This window comes from Tupaia chinensis, unplaced genomic scaffold (genome assembly GCF_000334495.1).
Source record: "Tupaia chinensis unplaced genomic scaffold, TupChi_1.0 Scaffold148792_1, whole genome shotgun sequence".
Classification (NCBI taxonomy): domain Eukaryota; kingdom Metazoa; phylum Chordata; class Mammalia; order Scandentia; family Tupaiidae; genus Tupaia; species Tupaia belangeri.
The window spans coordinates 568,614-586,933 of record NW_006208639.1 but is presented as its reverse complement, the minus strand read 5'-3'; the positions used below and the strand labels follow the sequence as shown (position 1 = coordinate 586,933).

Here is an 18,320-nt window from a genome sequence, read left to right as displayed (position 1 = left end):
CACCTAGATAAATTTATAATTCAAAATAACTAGGAATCAGAGTTGCATTTTCCTCACTCCAGAGTCTTGCTAACTGTCCATCACATATTTGAGTTTCTTGTATTCTACATCCATTCAACCTAACAATCCTATTAGAATTATTTTCCGTTTTGGGACCATCAAGTAGCATGGTGATTAAGGTGCTGGACTCCTACATGGCTGACCACAGTTCAAGTCCCAGATCTGGCAGCTTGCTTTCTCACATTCCTTCTCTCTATTTGGTGAAGGCATGTGTACTATAGTGAACAAAATGATAATAATGCTAAATAAAATCAGGTAAGTTTTTAAAGAAAGAATTATTTTCCAGTTTTTCCACCTAGTCAATTTTACGTTAACTTAAAAATATTGTCCTTACAATAGCCAAAATCTATCAACAGATGAATGGAAAAACAAAATGTGATACATATATACAATAGAATATTATTTATTCTTTTTAAAATCTTTTTGGTGAAGGTTTTATTACCTTACCTACAAATCATGCATGAATGCCTTGAAATAAGTTTTCTTTGGACAAACCCATTTTTACTCAGCAAAATTCAAAAGGGGAAACATTAGGCCTTTCTGGTATAGGAAAAGCCTTTCAACAGTCCCTAAGTGATTTTCACAAAATAAAAAAATTAAAAAAAAAAAATGGACCCTAGTCTTACAGAAGTTTTGACTTACTTTTAAGATATGCCATAATAGTTAAGGCAAGGCATAGGCAAGTTACCAAAAAAGTTGCTAATACAACAGTGTACTGCAGTCTGAAAAGAGCCACTGTTTATTTACTGACCAGATTACAAAAATAACCATGGTGGATACCTTAGTTCATCCTTCTAATAAATCTGTTGATCTGGTCTTCCCTGTTGCCAGCATCTCCAGCTTTACTAAATGGGTGGTCTTTTTCTTCATTCCACCTCGTGGAGAAGATAATTTGAAGGGACACAGGAAGTTATTTGCTTCTTTGAAGCATTTTCCAACAGTATAAATTTCATGAACAGATCCTCCATGCAGATGATGCCAAATTTACCAAAAGATCAAGCAATCAAGGAGTTATCTGTCAAAGCAATTCCCTTCTTATTGATTCTGCCATAACCACATTTGTAGATCAGTTCATTTACTGACTTCAGGTTTGGGTACCCCCATGCAATACATGGTTCCACAATTCTCAGCATGTTAATTGAGGCCTTGTTAAGCTTAATGAAGGTGCCATTCAAGATCTGGCGAAGAGGAAGAAGCTGCAACACCTTTTGAACCCCTGGGCTCACTCCATTGATATCTCTGATCCTGATGACAAATGCCGATTTGGGTTCTGCGGGTACATAGAAGTTGCCAGCTTTTCTTGCCATCCTGGCCATGCAAATCTCAGTTCTGTACATCTGTCTATATTCCTTATGATAGTGCTTACCTTTTTCATAGATAAGCTTCCTCCTTGCCTTTTGAAGCATCTTTTGAGCAAACTTCTTTCTCAGGTGCTTGATCTTCAGCTCTGCAAAATCCCTTCGCTTTTTCTTAAGGGTATTTGGCACAGCAGGAGCCTTTTTCTTGGTTTCTGCCACAGCAGGAACCTTCTTTTTCTTCCCTTGAATGCCCTTCATGGTTCCAGTCAGAAAAGAGCGAATATTATTTATTCTTTTTTTTTTTTTTTTTTGGAGAGATTTTCGCTATAGGGCACGTGCGCTCGCCAGACGGACAGAGAGAGACAGAGAGACAGAAAGCGAGAAATCACCCCCCAGGGGGATGGTCACGCCGCAATCCCTTCTCCTCCATTCTCCTCTCGGGATCTTGGGCACGCATGCACACGCGCCCGGCGTGAGTTTTAAGCCACCGGGTCCGGGACGCAAACCGCGGTCGACTACGTGGGAGTCCAGCGACATAGCCATTATGCTAACTGCTGGTTCCCTATTATTTTTAAAAGAGGTAAAATTCACATGTTACAATATGTGTGGACTTTGAAAACATACTAAGTGACATAATTAAGGTACAAAAGGATATACATTGTTTGACACCATTTACAAAAGGTACCTAGAATAGGCAAATTGGTAGAGGCAAAAAAATATGTAATAAAGATTACATATTTGTAAATATGTAATACCAAAAAGTACATAATAAAGAGCCTCAGGGGAAAGGAGGAAGGGGAATGTTGCATAATGGATTCAGACTTTGTGTTTGGAATGTTGAAAAGTTTTGGAGATAGATGATGATGATGATTGCACACATTGTGATACACTTAAGCCACTATACTATACACTTGAAAATGGTCAAGATCAGCTTAGTCTCCATGGTTCTAGTCAGTGCCTGTATGCTCCAGGTTCTCCTCCTACCTCTCTCCTACACATGTGTATGTGCTCTGCCAGGAATAAAAGCAAATTAAAAAAAAAAAAACTTGTTAAGATTGTAAAGTTTGTTTTATTATATATATATTTACCACAATGAAAAAGAAATACTGTCCTGAGTAAGCCATGAAATGAAATAATAATAGCACACTTTTTGGGTCTCTGAGAGTGTCCCAAGAAGGGACTCAGCCTCCTGCCATTCTGAATAGCCCCTTCATTCTTCATGCTGGGGTGGAAAAAAACACAGCTGTATTTACTTTTCCAACCCTATCTTCTATTTTGAAATATAACCTTTTTTGCAAATGAGAGCCAAGGTCAAGTGACACAGCTTTCTGCTCACCTCTTCAGTTTGCCAAACATTGTTTTTCTAGTGGAGTTCTGGGCTAGGTGCAGCAAGCATGCATGGGTAATACTATCATTCATGTGCTCTCTGAGTGGAATTTAATTAGTCTACCTCCATAATTTCTGTACTCCATTTGGTATGACGCATTTCCTTTCATTTCATCTGTATATGAAAATGCAGTCATGTGTTCACCAACTATAGTATTTCCAAGTGAGAGGACTTTTCCCCACATCGGATTCAAATTAAGAAGAAAAGAAAGCTGGTTTGTTTTTTCAGTATTTTTCTATTTCTTGAAGAATTATTGGTTTTATGTGATGAGGGAGATATTTATATGCATGGTGAGCATGAGATCCCACTGATAATTATCTTTGAATTCTGTGTATGTGACAATTCTAAGTATGTCCTAAAAATGATATATTTATGTTATTTCATATTAACAGTGGAACTAATAACAAAGTGTAAACTTTTCTGCAAAAATTAAGCGGAACAAAACAGATTAGCTTTTTACCCTGAAACAACCTTAGCATGAAATAATTATATTCATTGTTGTTTGTAAGAGCATTTAAGTGTTTGTTCTTTAAAACATGTCTTATACGTAGGTTATGAGAATGTCAGATGTTCACTCTGTCAAAGTATACACCAAAAAAACCATCATGTAGCTATTACTTAATTTTTCAGATTTAGTTTTTCTTTTGTATTTCTGACTTTATTTTATATTTTTCATTTCCATTCAATCAAACAGTCTCATGGTTCCTGTCATTGTGTGTATGCCCGAAATCCTCCTTCTACCTCTTTCTCTCACATATGTATGTGCTCTATCAGAAGTAAAGGCAACTTTTTACAAAATTATTAAGATTGCAAATTTTATGTGGTATATATATATATATATATATATAGCCATGAAATGAAATAATAATAGCACACTCTTTAATCACGTAAATTATATCTACTAATTATATAAAAAATTGAATATAAATATTTATATTTTCTTTTGAGCTATAAAAATAGAAAGTATTTTATCTACTCATTGTATATGCAGACAATTGATATATTTTATTGTTTTATAAGATGGAAAACATTTGTTTGAGTGAAATTAATATTTAGCATGATGCAGAGATGGGCAAGATCATTTTTCATTGTTTTCCTTTAAAATTATCTGGGAAAAAATACGATCTTGTTGCATTACATTCTGAACAAGTTGAATAGGTATTAAAATAAATAAGGCTATATAAATGGGAAGTGAAGTAGAATTCAGCGTGACTAATAAGGGATATCAAATTCTTCAGTCTTGTGGTATACATAATAAGCTTGAAGAGTTTGTACACAAAAGCCTAAGCTGTTTGTAACCTTGACTGTGATCAGATGCTAACTATTTCTAAACAATTACAAGTTGGTAGATTTAATCTAATAGTAAATTGCTTGTTTGATCCATTACTTTAAACTTTTTTGATAGTGGTACCGTCCGTATGACCTTCATTTTCTACCCCTGATGACACTTGTCCATGGAAAAATTGTTAAACTTGTCTTTAGAAACAGAAGAAAAGGCAGACTCTTGACCTTTAAAATGATTTCCCTTGATGATGGCCTTTTCTGGCAGGGTTTTACCAGTTTAGCTCACTTACACTTACAAAGAAAATTATCATAATTTCTAGATAAACATCAGTAAAACATTTTTTTGGTGGAATTGCAGTATAGTGCATGAAATTGAAATGTGACTAAATGTGAAACAAAAAGCTATCATCCTGGCTAGGCCAGATTATACTATTATAGATTGCTTTTGTAAATTGTATTGACATGGATTTGTGTTTTATATTTTATATTCTGTGTGTGGTTGTAACTAATGCAGATTACTGGGAGGAAGAATACTGGATTGTAAATCAGGAGACTCAAAGTATAAGTCTGTGTCAGTAATGGTGTGACCTTAGGTAGTCACCAGACACTAAGCCTTGAAAAATGAAAATGGAAACAATCAATTTCATACCAAATTTAGTAGATTGGGAGTCTCAAATGAAATAACATAGGTGTAACTACTTTGGAAACTATTTAAAGCACTATACAAATGTGAGTTGCCATTTTTTTTTCAAGGTTTTGATTAGAATTTTTCTGATCCCTCATATCTAACTGAATTATTATGAAGTGTTCATAAAATTATCCCAGTGACTTGTTTTAGGAGTATTATCGGGTGTGTAAGCTTTAAAACCTCTATTTTTTTTTCTTTTTATTTATTTATTTATTTATTTTTTTGGAGATGTTTTTGCTATAGGACGCTGGTCAGAAAGACAGAGAGAGACAGAAAGCGAGAAATCACCCGTGGGGGGGATGGCCACGCTACAATCCCTTCTCCTCCATTCTTCTCTTGGGATCTTGGGCACACACGCGCATGCACCTGGCGTGAGTTTAAGCCATCGGGTCTGGGACTTGAACTGCATGAGAGTCCAGCGACATTGCCATTACACTAACTGCTGGTCCCAAAACCTCTAATTTTTTTTAAAAGAGAGATTTTCTCTATAGGGCATGTTCTCTCGCTGCAGAGACAGAGACAGAGAGACAGAAAGTGAGAAATCACTCTCCAGGAGGAATGGCAATACCATCATTCCTTCTCCTCCATTCTCTTGAGATCTTGGGCACGCATGCACGTGGGCCCATTGTAAATTTTAAGTGGCTGGGTCTAGGACTCAAACTGAGGTCAACTACATGGTAGTCTAGGACTATAACCATTATGCCATCAGCTGGTCCCAAAACCTTACATTTTTTTTTTCAAGTTTAAATTTTTTGATCATTTAACATCTGTAAGTAAATGAGATCTAAGGTCAAGTGACACAGCTTTCTGCACATGTCTTCAGTTTTGTTTTGTATTGTTGTGTTTTTTTTTGAGAGATTTTCACTGTAGGGCACGTGCGCTCGCCAGACAGACAGAGAGAGACATAGAGACAGAAAGCGAGAAATCACCCCCCGGGGGGATGGTCACGCAGCAATCCCTTCTCCTCCATTCTCCTCTTGGGATCTTGGGCATGCACGCACACGCGCCCGGCGTGAGTTTTAAGCCACCGGGTCCGGGACACGAACCGCGGTCGACTATGTGGGAGTCCAGCGACATAGCCATTACGCTAACTGCTGGTTCCCGTTGTGTTTTGTTTTGACAAGGCTAATTTGCCTCTTTTTCTATATAAATGGAGTTGTTTTAGAAAGTAGAAACTAGTGGTATCTTAGGTCCTAATAAACTACACCCTTCTTCTTTACCTGTATCTTAAACCATTGGAGAAATAAAACCCAAAGAGTCAGCAGACAGAAACAAAATAGCCCACTTTATTTTTCAGAGAGAAATTTTTGCTATAGGGCACATGTGCTTGCCTGAGAGACAGAACACAAGAAATAAACCCCCAGGGGTAATGGCCATGCCACAGTCCCTTCTCCTCCATTCTCCTCTCTGGATTTTGGGCACGCATATACACGCACCCAGTATGATTGTTAAGTTGCTGGACCTGGGACTCAAACCAAGGTCAACTATGTGGGAGTCCAGCAACATAATCATTACACCATCTGCTGATTCTGCCCCCGCCCCTTTTCTTGAGAGAGAAATTTTTGCTACAGGGCATGTACATTTGCCAGAGAGACAGAGGGACAGAAAACAAGAAGTCATCTCAAGGCAGGGATGGCTGTGTCTCAGTCCCTTCTCCTCCATTCTCTCAGGATTTTTGGCACTCATACACATGTGCCTGGTGTGAGTTTCAAGCTTCTGGGTTCAGGACTCGAACTATGGTCAACCACGTGGTGTCCAGCACCTTAACCACCACATCACCCGCTGGTCCCAATAGCCTCCTTTTGACAGATATAGCCTTAGTTGTGGGAAGCATCTTAGTTTCAAGAGCAAAAGTGGACTTCTACCTTCCCAATGCCCTGTCCTGTGAGAAAAAGTTTAAGTCAGTTAAAGCAAACACTTTTACTCTGGTCATTTGTCTTCCCTAGTCTAAGTGCAGAGAAAAAGATAAAGAGAATGTCTTTAGATCTCAGGACACTGGATGGTTCAGCTTCCCCCCATCTAGAAACTTGGACCTATGGCTCTCAGCCACTGTGATAACCGGAAAGATATATTTGGTCTTTGACCTTGGTTTCTGACACAGAGGTTCTAAAATCCTTGGGATTTCTTGAATGATACAGGTGAGAGGAGAATCTTTTTATTTTTTTGTAATAAGTCCCTTTCAAACAGACCCATATTTATGCTAGTAAAAGGAATCTCAGATAGCCCATACATCATTTCAGGTTGGTAAGCTCTTTGTCAGAGGAACCAACCATGTGAGTAGAGTTGGAACTAAACCCACTTCGAGACCTCTGGGGAAGAGAAAGGGGTTGGAGATTGAGTTAATTACCAGTAGCCAGTAATTTATTTTTTATTAATTAATTTTTTTTACATTCTTTCACTGAACATCATCATAGCAAATAAAATGTGACTTCCATCCAGAATACACTGTAAAGTGGCTTAATCATACATGTTATTGCCAACAAATAATTTTCCATTTCTTGTTTCTTGTATGTATATATATATATATATCCCCATATCTTACCCTTTACCATTTCTCACCCTCCTCCCACCCACACTGTCTCTGGTATCTGCAGTTGTTTTCCATTCCTTTTTTATTTTTCCCACATTTTATTGATTCATGAAGTATATTAATTAAATACATTCGATAGCAAGATCAGCTAATATATACATATCTGTAAATACATGTTGACTTTAGGCATGAAACTATGAGTAGAATGAATATACTATAAAGTAGCACCTACCTGAGACTACATAAGTTACCATGGTCATTAAATAGGTATTTTTTAATATATTTTTTAATTTCAAGAAAGGCAGTTTTAGCTTTAATAGATCAAAATCAAAAAATGGTAAGAGAACTTTGCTTAAGACTTAAAGCCAGGAAACAGATTAGGCTTCTGTTCAAATAATAGGTATGTGGATCTGTTGACAACTCAAAAGAAGACAAAAATCCTTAATTCTAGAAAACAAAGCATAGAAGAAGTTCAGTAATGTTTTAGTCAAAAGTCATAAAATTCTATTTCACCAGTTCAGACTCATGTATTTAATCTATCTGTTGTGGTCCGATCTTGCTGTTTAAATTCTTAAAGATAACTTTCAACTCTGGACTTGTCCCTACCATTAAGCTAGCCATTTTCTTTTTCTTTTCTTTTCTTTTTTTTTTTTTTTTTTTGAACTCTTATTTCCGTGTGTCTGCCTAGCAATGAAACCCCTCAGCAACAGAATTCAGTTTGTCTGGCTTAGTAAAATCAAGGTGTTGGGAGGGTGATGCACCTGGAAACCAGGGCACGAAAGCTCCATGCTCCTTCTTCCAATCTTGCCCTATATGTATGTCTCTTCTCTTTGGTTGTTCACAAATGTATCCTTTATAATCAAGTGATTATATTAAGTAAACTGCCTACCTGAGTTTTGTGAGCTCTTCTAGTGGATTATCAAACCTGAGGAGGGTGTCATAGGAAAGCTTAATTTTACATCTTATTAGTCAGCGTATGGATGTCCTTATCACAGATCCTTCCATCAAATGAAGGTGTTAATCCACTTTTATCAACAAATCCTCCTAAATCAGGCATCTTGTGGCTAGGGTTGGCCCACACAACACACGCAAAAAAAGCTCAGTCCGCATCTCAAAAAAAAAAAAAAAAAAAAAGCACAAGAAATACACTTGTGCACTAGTGTTACTTAAGACATATTTGATAGAAAAATGATTAGTTCAGTCCAGTATCTGACATTTGTGAAGGGAGCAGATTCTGGTCAACTGAAGAAACATGGAATTTTCTACAATCTATAAATGGTGGAAGGCCTGAAATTCTCCTATGACCTCCAGTTGTTCATGTTGATCCTTATATACTACAAGCAGAAGAGAAAATTCAAGTGAAAATCAACCTTTATAACTCTATAGAGAGTTCTAATGAGAAATCATTTTCAATTCCCCTGACATATATGCATGAAGAACATTCCTACTCACATGTTTATTTTCTTGGTTTTTCATCTTTTTTCCCATTTAGTCCTTTTCACTGGGCATTATGGAATAATATGTTAAAATGTATAATATACTATAGGTTGGTGAATTTAATGCTAAATAACTTACCATAAAATCTTTCAATATAATATTTTTGAAAGAGAAGGGATAATTGTGATTAATTGGTAATCAGTAAGTTATCTTTGATCTTTGTACTACACACATAATATCCTTTGAAGTGTTTTAAATATTTTGCTTTAAAAACTTTTTCATCACCCTGGATTACCATAACTCTGACCAATTTTCTCAACTTTTCCAAAATCTAATTTAATTATATTGTTTTGACATGGCTTCCTATAATGAGCCTATTTTAAATTGAGAGTAATAGTCAGAAAATTGTAAATTTTCTAAAGCTCAGAAATTGTTTGGGTGTCACTTCTTTTGCACTGCAGTATATAAAGTAACTTATTAAAATTTATAGAATGTCTCTTTTGAATGTATCAAGGATGTATTCAGTTTGAGTAGAATTTGTCAGCAGATACCGAGCAACTTATTGCTCCTTATATTGTAAAATGTTAAATTTCAATACTATAACTCAGAATAGTATTCATTAAATGTCAGTAACCAGAAATCTTAGAGTCAGGGCAGCCATGAGTCCTCCAGAGGAAAAGATCAACTGACCCCGAACGAAATTTAAGAAGAAGCTGTTCAAGCGCAGGCAGGTGTTGAACCGGGAACGGTAACTGAGGCACCAGGTGGTGAGGGGTGTGGCAGTCCAAGGGCTGATCACGCACCACCATCTCAAGAAGCGGGCGTCCAGTGCACGTGCCAACATTACTCTGTCAGGAAAGAAACGCAGAAAACTCCTCCAGCAGATCCAGCTTGCCCTGAAAGAGAAGGCAGCCATGGAGGTGCAAGCCTCCTCAAAGCCAGCCAGGACTAGTGAACCATAGCCAAAATGACAAAAGAAGGCAAAAGCCCCCCCAGGATGTAGACACGGAGGACCTTGAAGATGAGAGCTGAAATTCTTACTCTTTCATGAGAAGATTCACAATTAGAGCCAGAAGGACTCAGTGGCTGATGCAGAAGACTTTGGAGAAAGTATTGCCCTTTGTTACTGTCTCCAGATTTCTCTTCCATAATGGCTTCCTGACCTCCCCTGTAGAGGGGTGTGAAGGGAGGGAAGAAGTCTAGAAAGTCTAGAAGAAATATTGGACTGGGGCCTCTGTAGCAGCTAGTGGTAATTAACCCATAGGGGGGGGGGGGGGGGGGGGCGGTAGGGAACTTAGAGTCAGTTTTAGGGTACTTTATTTTGAGAGCATAAACTATGGAATGTGTCAGTGAGGTTGTTGATAAAACTAAAGCCACTACGAAATGAATTTTTAATGAAATGCCTAATGTCTTTTGAATACTATAGTATGCACTGCTATTTACTTGATTATGTAATGTCAAAAGTTGAACTATATTCCAAGTGTAAAACCATACTGGATTACATTGAGGATGTTGAACAGCATGGCTTGGTTTTGATTTGGGGCAGCTGCCACCAGCTGAAGCAATGTTAAAATTAGTTCAATAAAAGTGATTTTTTTCAAAGAATTATTTTATTTAACTTTATTTATTTATTTTAATTTGATCAGAGAAGGACAGAACGAGAGTGAGAGTAAGAAAGGGAGAGGGAAAGTGAGAAAGCAAGCCACCAGATCCAGGACTTGAACCACAGTCAGCCATGCAGGAGTGCAGTGCCCTTAACCACCATGCTTCCTGCTGGCCCCTTAAAATCAATAAAAGTGCTTTTAAAATGTGGGAGGAAAAAAGTGAGAGTATCTAGGACTTGTGATTGGCAACTGAAGTGGGAGCAGTCTTATGAGACAGCCCTGAACCTCTGGGGCCTGTTGTAACCCCAGGTTGTTAGTGTCAGTATTGAATTGAATTGTAGGACACCAGTTGCTGTCCAGAGAGTTGGAGAATTGGTTCATGTAAGGAAAAAAATCTACACTTTTTTTTTGTCAGAAGTACTGTTAGTAAAAGCAGTATAGACTCACCAATCAGGTAACTCAGTCTACCACCTCAGGGAGAAATACGGAATGGAGCAGTAGACCACAGTTACTTATAGATAAAAAAAAAAAATCCTCTTTATGGAAATCACAGAAGTAGAACATAAGCTTTTCCCTCTAACAGGTGAACTGAAATTAAATAGAAGAGTTTACTGACCCATTCCTTCCTTACAGGAATTCCTGCTTTTTCTTTACTCTTGCTCCTTCCCTACTCCTGCCCCTATGGGTAAGGGCTATGCTGCAGACCCTCCAGACTGTACACGTAGCTGGGAAGAGACACTGGTTCCTGGGAAAAAAAGAACTATGGAAGGGGGTAGTTTGTTGAGGGGAGTTTGGAATAGACAAGCCTAGCCTCTTCCTCTGTCAGTGAGAAGAGTTTATTGTAAAAATATTGCCCAGTTTTATCTACATTGTAACAGGGCCTCATTAAACTTCCTTTGAGAGATGTATTTGCAAACTTATTCATTTAAAAAGACCAGTTCATCTCATTATTCAGGAAATAGGTGTACCTGGGATCTCAAACCATTCATGGAGTTTTGTGGAGGTGAAAGATATTTTAGCCTAGTATGATTACATGCTGAGCGAGAGGTTTGCCCCAGCTGTTACAGGAACACAACCATTCGGCCTAAGTTTAGGGAGTTAGCTGGAAAAGACTTTCTAAAAGAGGTCTGGTGTTCTTGAAGGGCAAAGTGAAACAAGCACAATAAAGGGAGAGAGGATGTCCTAATTTAGGCCAAAGTAATTGAATGAGCTCAGAACTAAAGAGAAAGATTGGCATGTCTGGATAACAAAAAATATAGTTCGGTATGGATGCAGTAAAGAGTTTAGGGAATGGTAGGAAATAGATTTCAGAGAGTTGGTAAGCAAGTCCTGATCATGCCTTATGCACTCCAAACACACTGAGTCTTAAGCAGGAAAGAGGATGTGTTTTAGATACCACTAACAATGGGGAAAATGTAGTGTACAGGGGTTATGGCAATATATAGGGAACTCCAGCAGTATTCAAGACAGAAGACTATAGTGGCCTGAATTAAAGAGAATGACCATGGATCCAAAGAAACCAATGAATTGGGGTCATATTAAAACATCAAAATCAATAGGACTTAGTGATGTAGTGGATCGAGGAAGTGAGAGGGAAGGAAAAGTCCAAGATCACGCTGATTACTGTGTTGTTCAGCTGTATATGTATCCTACACAGAAAATATTGGAAGAGCATAAAGTTTAGAGTAGGGCTGGAGAAAGGAAAGAAGAGCCACATTTAGCACATGTTGAGATCAAGATGGACTGTAGAATACAAAATGAATAGGAGTTTAACATATGGGTCAGCTAGAAGTATGGGTTGAAGATTGGTGTGTGCATGTGTTACATGTACACACATGTACTAATCTACAAACATGTCTGTTTTTGAGAGTGGAAGAGTAGGCAATAGGCACCATGGATATTAATAAATATCAAAGAAATGTGCTGGGATGAAGAGTAATGAAACAGAAATGAAATCCTGGAGAACTCTATCATTTAAGAAGTAGCTAAAATAGGGACCAGCAGTTAGCGTAATGGCTATGTCGCTGGACTCCCACGTAGTCGACCATGGCTCGAGGCCCAGACCCGGCAGCTTAAAACTCATGCCGGTCAGGTGTGTGTGCGTGCCTAAGATCCCAAGAGGAGAATGGAGGAGAAGGGATTGTGGCATGGCCATCCCTCCTGGGGGGTTGATTTCTCGCTTTCTGTCTGTATGTCTGTCTCTGTCTCTCTGTCTGTCTGGTGAGCGCACGCGCCCTATAACGAAAACCTCTCAAAAAAAACATAATAATCAGCTTCACGGTAGCGGGCCAAACTGAGAAATGACAAAAAGCTAAGAAGTGAAAACAGAGAGAGAGAGTTACTAGCTTTAAGTGCTACCAACAGATTTTATAAGATTAGCACTTCCCAACATCTTTTGCATTTACCAAAGTGACCATGTGACCTGTGAGGAAGAAGTCAATAGAGTGGCAAAGAGAGCTCAGATTGCAGTGTATGAAGGGTGAGTAGCAGGCAGTGAATGTCAACAACCTTTTCAACCTGGCTGAGGCAGGGGTGGGATGGGGAGTAGAATGATAATGTGGGAGTTAAGAAGGTGATATGCCAGGGCTGGCAGGTGGTGTGGTGGTTAAGGCACTGGACTCCTACATCACTAACTGAGGTTTGAGTCCTAGAGCTGGCAGCTTATTTTCTGTCTTTGGTGAGGGCATGTGCACTATAGCAAATTTAAATACACATACACACGCACGCACACACGCATATATATATGTATATATATATGAAGAAGAATAAATAAAATTAAATAAATGATTTTTTTTAAAAAAAAAAGGAGGTGATATGCTAATGGGCAATCAAGACTTGAGAATTTTTTTAAATGGTTAACCACTTATAGAAAAGATTAGAAAATGGGAGACACTGCCTGGCTGATGAAGCCATGTCCTTGGAGAGTGAGGACAAGATGAGTCTGCAGCACCAGTGAGCTTTGGGCAGCAGGGTGGGTACAAACACAGGTTTGTTTTCTGAGGGTGGTACAGATTGAAGTGATTCTCTCCTGATGGTTCCTTCTTTTTTTCTATGAAGAAGGCTGACCCAGCAGCCTGCAGTGAGGAAGAAGGCAGTGATGTAGGGCTAGAGGGGAGGAGGAAAGGTAGAGTGTGCTGTGAAGTTGAGGGGAAGGCTCACTGGGCATGGAGGAGCTGTCTGGACAGCTTCAAATGAAAGATCCTAAATATCTGTATAGTAACTTTAATACTTTTTTTTTTTTTAATCACTGACGCAGCTTTTTTATTTTCAAACCCAGTACTAAGCAGGACCCCACACTGAATGCGTTGTTTCTTGCCTAGTTCCTTTTCTAAAATTCTTCTTTCCTCATTGTATTCCGACTCGGGCTGGCTAGGACAGAAGATTTTCCGGCTTCAGACAAGCTACTTTTCCAAGAATGCATGGAACAGATTACAGAAGCAAGCGACAGCCTGCTTGCTTCCCCTTCTTCACTTGCATACATACAGCTGGAGTTCTGAAAAGAGGAAGTCAAGAGAACTTTTTTTCTTCCTTTTTTAATGAAAAAAGGGAGAAGCAGGAAGCACAAGCAGGTGGAAATACTGAAGGGAAAAATAAAGAACAGAAATGAGAACCAATACTGGAAAAAAAAATCATGAGCCAGAACATGAACTAAAATGATGTCAGAGGCTGGAAAAGGAAAGGGAAGAGAGAAGATACCTACTTTCTAACCTAACCTCTTAGTGTGCTGTTCACACACAGCAGCTTTGAACTGGGAGCCCGCTCTCCTAGGGAAAAACACCACCCAGGCCATATGGAAAATAGACACCTTCTGTGAATTCAGCTTCTCCCACCTTATTTATTTCAACCAGTGGCAAAGCATTCTGGGCTTTCGTTTGATTCTTTGGCCTAACCCCCCCTCCATTTTAAAATCAAACCTAGGTACCTAGAGTATCTGAGAAACAAGAAGACCAGATTCATTGCCATTCAAAAATATTTAATAAGCACTTACTAGGTGCAGGTACCATTCTGGATATTGAGAATTTATAGGATAATAAGAAACGCTCTCTGCCTTTGTAGTACAATTTCTTCCAAATGAAGGGAGTGTATTGCTCAGGACTTAGTAGGTGCAAGAGCCCATTCTTCTGGCATTTAATGCAAGCTAGACATTTGCTAGTAACAAGTTTCTTCGGAAAAATAAAAAGCTTGAATATTGCCTGAACTGTGCCCTAGCTTTGTGTCACCTTCTCCTAACCTCTGTCCCCTGATGCTTCTAACTCAGATTTGCCCCTCCACACACACATACACCCCCCCCATCTAGAAGCTGATGTAATGCAAGCAGATACCAGCTGAAGACAGAATAGAATGGATAGTTATCTGGGGAGATAAAGTGACAGTGTTGCTTGTTCAGGCTATTGTTCAAAGAAGCATGTATTTTATTTATAGACATTAGAATTTAAAGGCATAGGCAACCAGAGCTTGATATTACTTCTTTCTATAACTCATTCCCCCCCCCCATCTAGAAGCTGATGTAATGCCAAGCAGATACCAGCTGAAGCCAGAATAGAATGGATAGTTATCTGGGGAGATAAAGTGACAGTGTTGCTTGTTCAGGCTATTGTTCAAAGAAGCATGTATTTTATTTATAGACATTAGAATTTAAAGGCATAGGCAACCAGAGCTTGATATTACTTCTTTCTATAACTCATTTTCTAGAAATATGCTTGATATAGGTACCTTTTTTGCATGTAAATTGAATATGTTAGATGGGTGTTTTATACCTGGTTTCACGTTCTTTAATAGATTCTATTGTTTTGGTTAAGGCCGGTTTCAAGATTTTAGTGCCACAATCAATGTTTTGCTTTAACAGGACGCTGTTTTATCTTTATTTATCTAAGGCATGATATGCAGAAAACAGATTTTTGAAAGATGCTAACTATGAGTGATTTTTGAATTCACAAAACTAAGAATTTAGTTGGGTATGGCCACGTAGAGGAGGTCTCCAGTTGTTAGTGGGTTTGCGAAGTTGGCACCTCCCAATAGATTTCACGGTGGTTATGGGACTTTCGCACCAGTAAAAGTGTAGTTGTCTGTTCGTAAATCTGAATTTTTGCTTTCAAACATGCAAGAGTTAGGTTCACAAGGATGTCACTAGCCTTCTGTTGCTCAGGGAAGTGACTTCATTTTTATAAGCCTTTACTGAAAAGTGTTACATTCTTTGTATTCTTGGAGTGTTTTTTCCCTGTGCTCTTAGAAGGTTTTCAGATTGAACCTCATGAATCTTTACTGACCCTCTGCCTGAAAGGGAGGAAGAGTGCCTACAGACCTCTGTGGGTTATTTGAAAGATAATAAAATGTGAAGAACTCAAATTTTAACAGGATAACAGATAAACAAAAAATTTTTTTTCACAAATGTGAAAACAGCTAAATATAAATTTTATTTCTTGTAATCATACAGATAAGGAAATTATTTTCTCCATAAGAGTAAAAGAATTCTGGCATGGTACTGTCTTAATTAAAGCATGTAAAGGCAAACTCATTTGAAAAGAAGTATTAAAGTAGGTTATATAAAGAAAGTTATACACAGAAACATTATCATGGCAGCACTTCTGTGAGCAGGATAGATCACAAAAATAGCAAATATGTTTTATGAACATAACATTTGAGATAATTTTGTAAAATTTGGCTATTAACCAAAAGGTTAATTGATTCTTTTCTTCTTGCTCCATTGTGGTGAATATACTAATTCTCCCCATTAAAGACCCATTTTTATTATGCAAATGAAAAAAATTGCAAGACTTTGTGTGGAAGAGTGAGGGCTGCTTTTTGCAGGGGAACTCATGCACCTGTTTCAGCCCTCAGGCCCCACCTCTGCTTCCATTGGCTGCCAAGCTAGAGATTTAGTGATCAGGTTTATCAGTGTGGGGTCCTTGAATTCTGACTCACATTTTCTTTGTGACTTACTCTGGTTTTTCCCTTATAATTTCTCCCTTTCCAGCTCTCAGCATGGCAGCAGCAGCTGCATCATGGCACTCATCCTGCTGCCAAGAGGGCAGGCAGCTCCTTGGAGACCGTAAAGTTGCACTCTAGCCAACTGCTAAGGGATAGATGCTGGAGCAATACACATGGCACAGCTGAAATTCAGATCATTCTAGCAGGCCTTTGGTGAAACATTTCGTACATGGTGTTTTTTAAACTAAATAAATTTTTTAAGACTTAAAAAATATACTTTGCCTTTATTTATGATACAACACAGGCATATGCATGTGAGCACTCCCCTTAGGAGGGCTTGGTCACACCACAGTCCCCTTCCTCCAGTCTCCTTACCTGTCAGATCCTGGGCACTCCAGCACATAGCTATCTTCTTTGCAGGATTTGGACCACAGACATCATGTGGTATCTAGCTTCTCTTGAGCAGTGTATTATGGCTGCACCACAGAGCTCACCCCTAGTGTTTTTCTTTTTTGTTTTTCTGTTTTTTTTTTTTTTTAAAGAATTATTTTATTTCTCTAAAAGGAAAAAGGGACCAGCAGGTGGCATAATTGTTATGTCACGAGACTCCTACATAATCGACCATGGTTAGAGTCTCAGACTGGTGGCTTAGAACTCACACCGGGCATGTGTGTGTGCATGCCCAAGATCCTGAGAGGAGAATGGAGGAGAAGGTATTGCAGCGTGGTCATCCCCCTCTGGGAGGTCATTTCTCATTTTCTGTCTCTCTCTCTCTCTCTCTCTGGCGAGTGCACATGCCCTATAACAAAAATTTGTCTCTAAAAAAATAAAAATGTATTTAACTTTATTTATTTATTTTAATTTGACTAGAGAGAGAAAGAGCCAGAGTAAGAGAGAAAGAGAAAGCAAGCTGCCAGGTCTGGGAGTCAAACCACAATCAGCCATGTAGGTGTCTAGTACTCTCGATCACCATGCCACCTGCCGGCTCTACTCCTAATACATTTTTTTCTTTCTTTCTTTTTTTTTTTAATTTGAAAATACTGTTTTTTTATTTTATATCTCTCAGATTTTTTTCATTTCTTTTTTTTAATTTTTTCTTTTTTTTTACATTAATTCACTATACACCATTATAGTACACAAAATGAATTTTCCATCAAAAATGCACTGTCTACTGGTGCAATAAATCACATCAACATACATACAAATAATTTTCCATTCCTTATGTCTTGTATATTTTTCTTTTTTTTTTTTTGCCATCCTTGATTCCCTATCCCTAACCCTCTGCCCTGTTCAACCCTCCTCCCACATTGTCTCTGGTATCCATGGTTGCTTTCTATGCCTTCCCCCCCCCATTTAATTGATTTGCTAATGAACTTAATTTGTCTAAATATTTGCAATAGCAAGTGCAGCTGATATATACATACACATGAATCCATGCCTGACTTTAGGCATAAACCTCAGTGAGTAGAATGAACATACTATGAAATAGTACCTAACTGTGGCTATATAACTTACTGTGGTCATCAAATACAGTTTTTTTTTTAATTTCAATAACAGTTTTAGTGTTTTTTTTCTTCTGAAAATTTTTTTTATTAATTTACATTCATTCCCTGAGCATCATCACAACATACTAAATGTGGTTTCTCATTTAGAATAAACTGCATAGTGGCTCAATCATGCATGTTATCATCCATAATATTCCATTTCTACTTTCATATATATGTGTTTTTTACCCCATGTCTGACCCTCTGCCCTATCCCACTCTCTTATTACACTATCTCTGCTGTCAACAGTTGTCTTCAATTTCTTTTCCCCCAACATTTTGTTGATCACACAATATCATAAGTAATCTAACTACTTTCAGTAGCAAGTTCAGCTGATGGTTTCAAGAAAAGCAGTTTTGAACTGGTAAGGATATTTCCTTGAAACTTAAAGCCTAGAAACAGGTTAGTATTCTGTTCAAATAGTAGGTACATGAATCTATTGACAGCTGAAGACAGGACAAAAATCCTTAAAACCAGACAACAAAGCTTAGAAGAAAAGCAGCAATATTTTAGTCAAGTCACAGAATGCTGTTTCATCAGTTCAGTCTCATGTACTTAAT

At 38.1% G+C, this 18,320-nt stretch overlaps 1 protein-coding gene and 1 pseudogene across 1 annotated transcript in view; both read left to right on the top strand.

Moving 5' to 3' along the window:
* Positions 1-18,320, top strand: part of UMAD1 (UBAP1-MVB12-associated (UMA) domain containing 1) — a 251,832-nt gene that overhangs the window by 224,682 nt on the left and 8,830 nt on the right. The gene's annotated exons all lie outside the window — the stretch shown is intronic.
* LOC102478633 (uncharacterized protein C11orf98 homolog pseudogene) lies at positions 9,344-9,864 on the top strand (annotated as a pseudogene).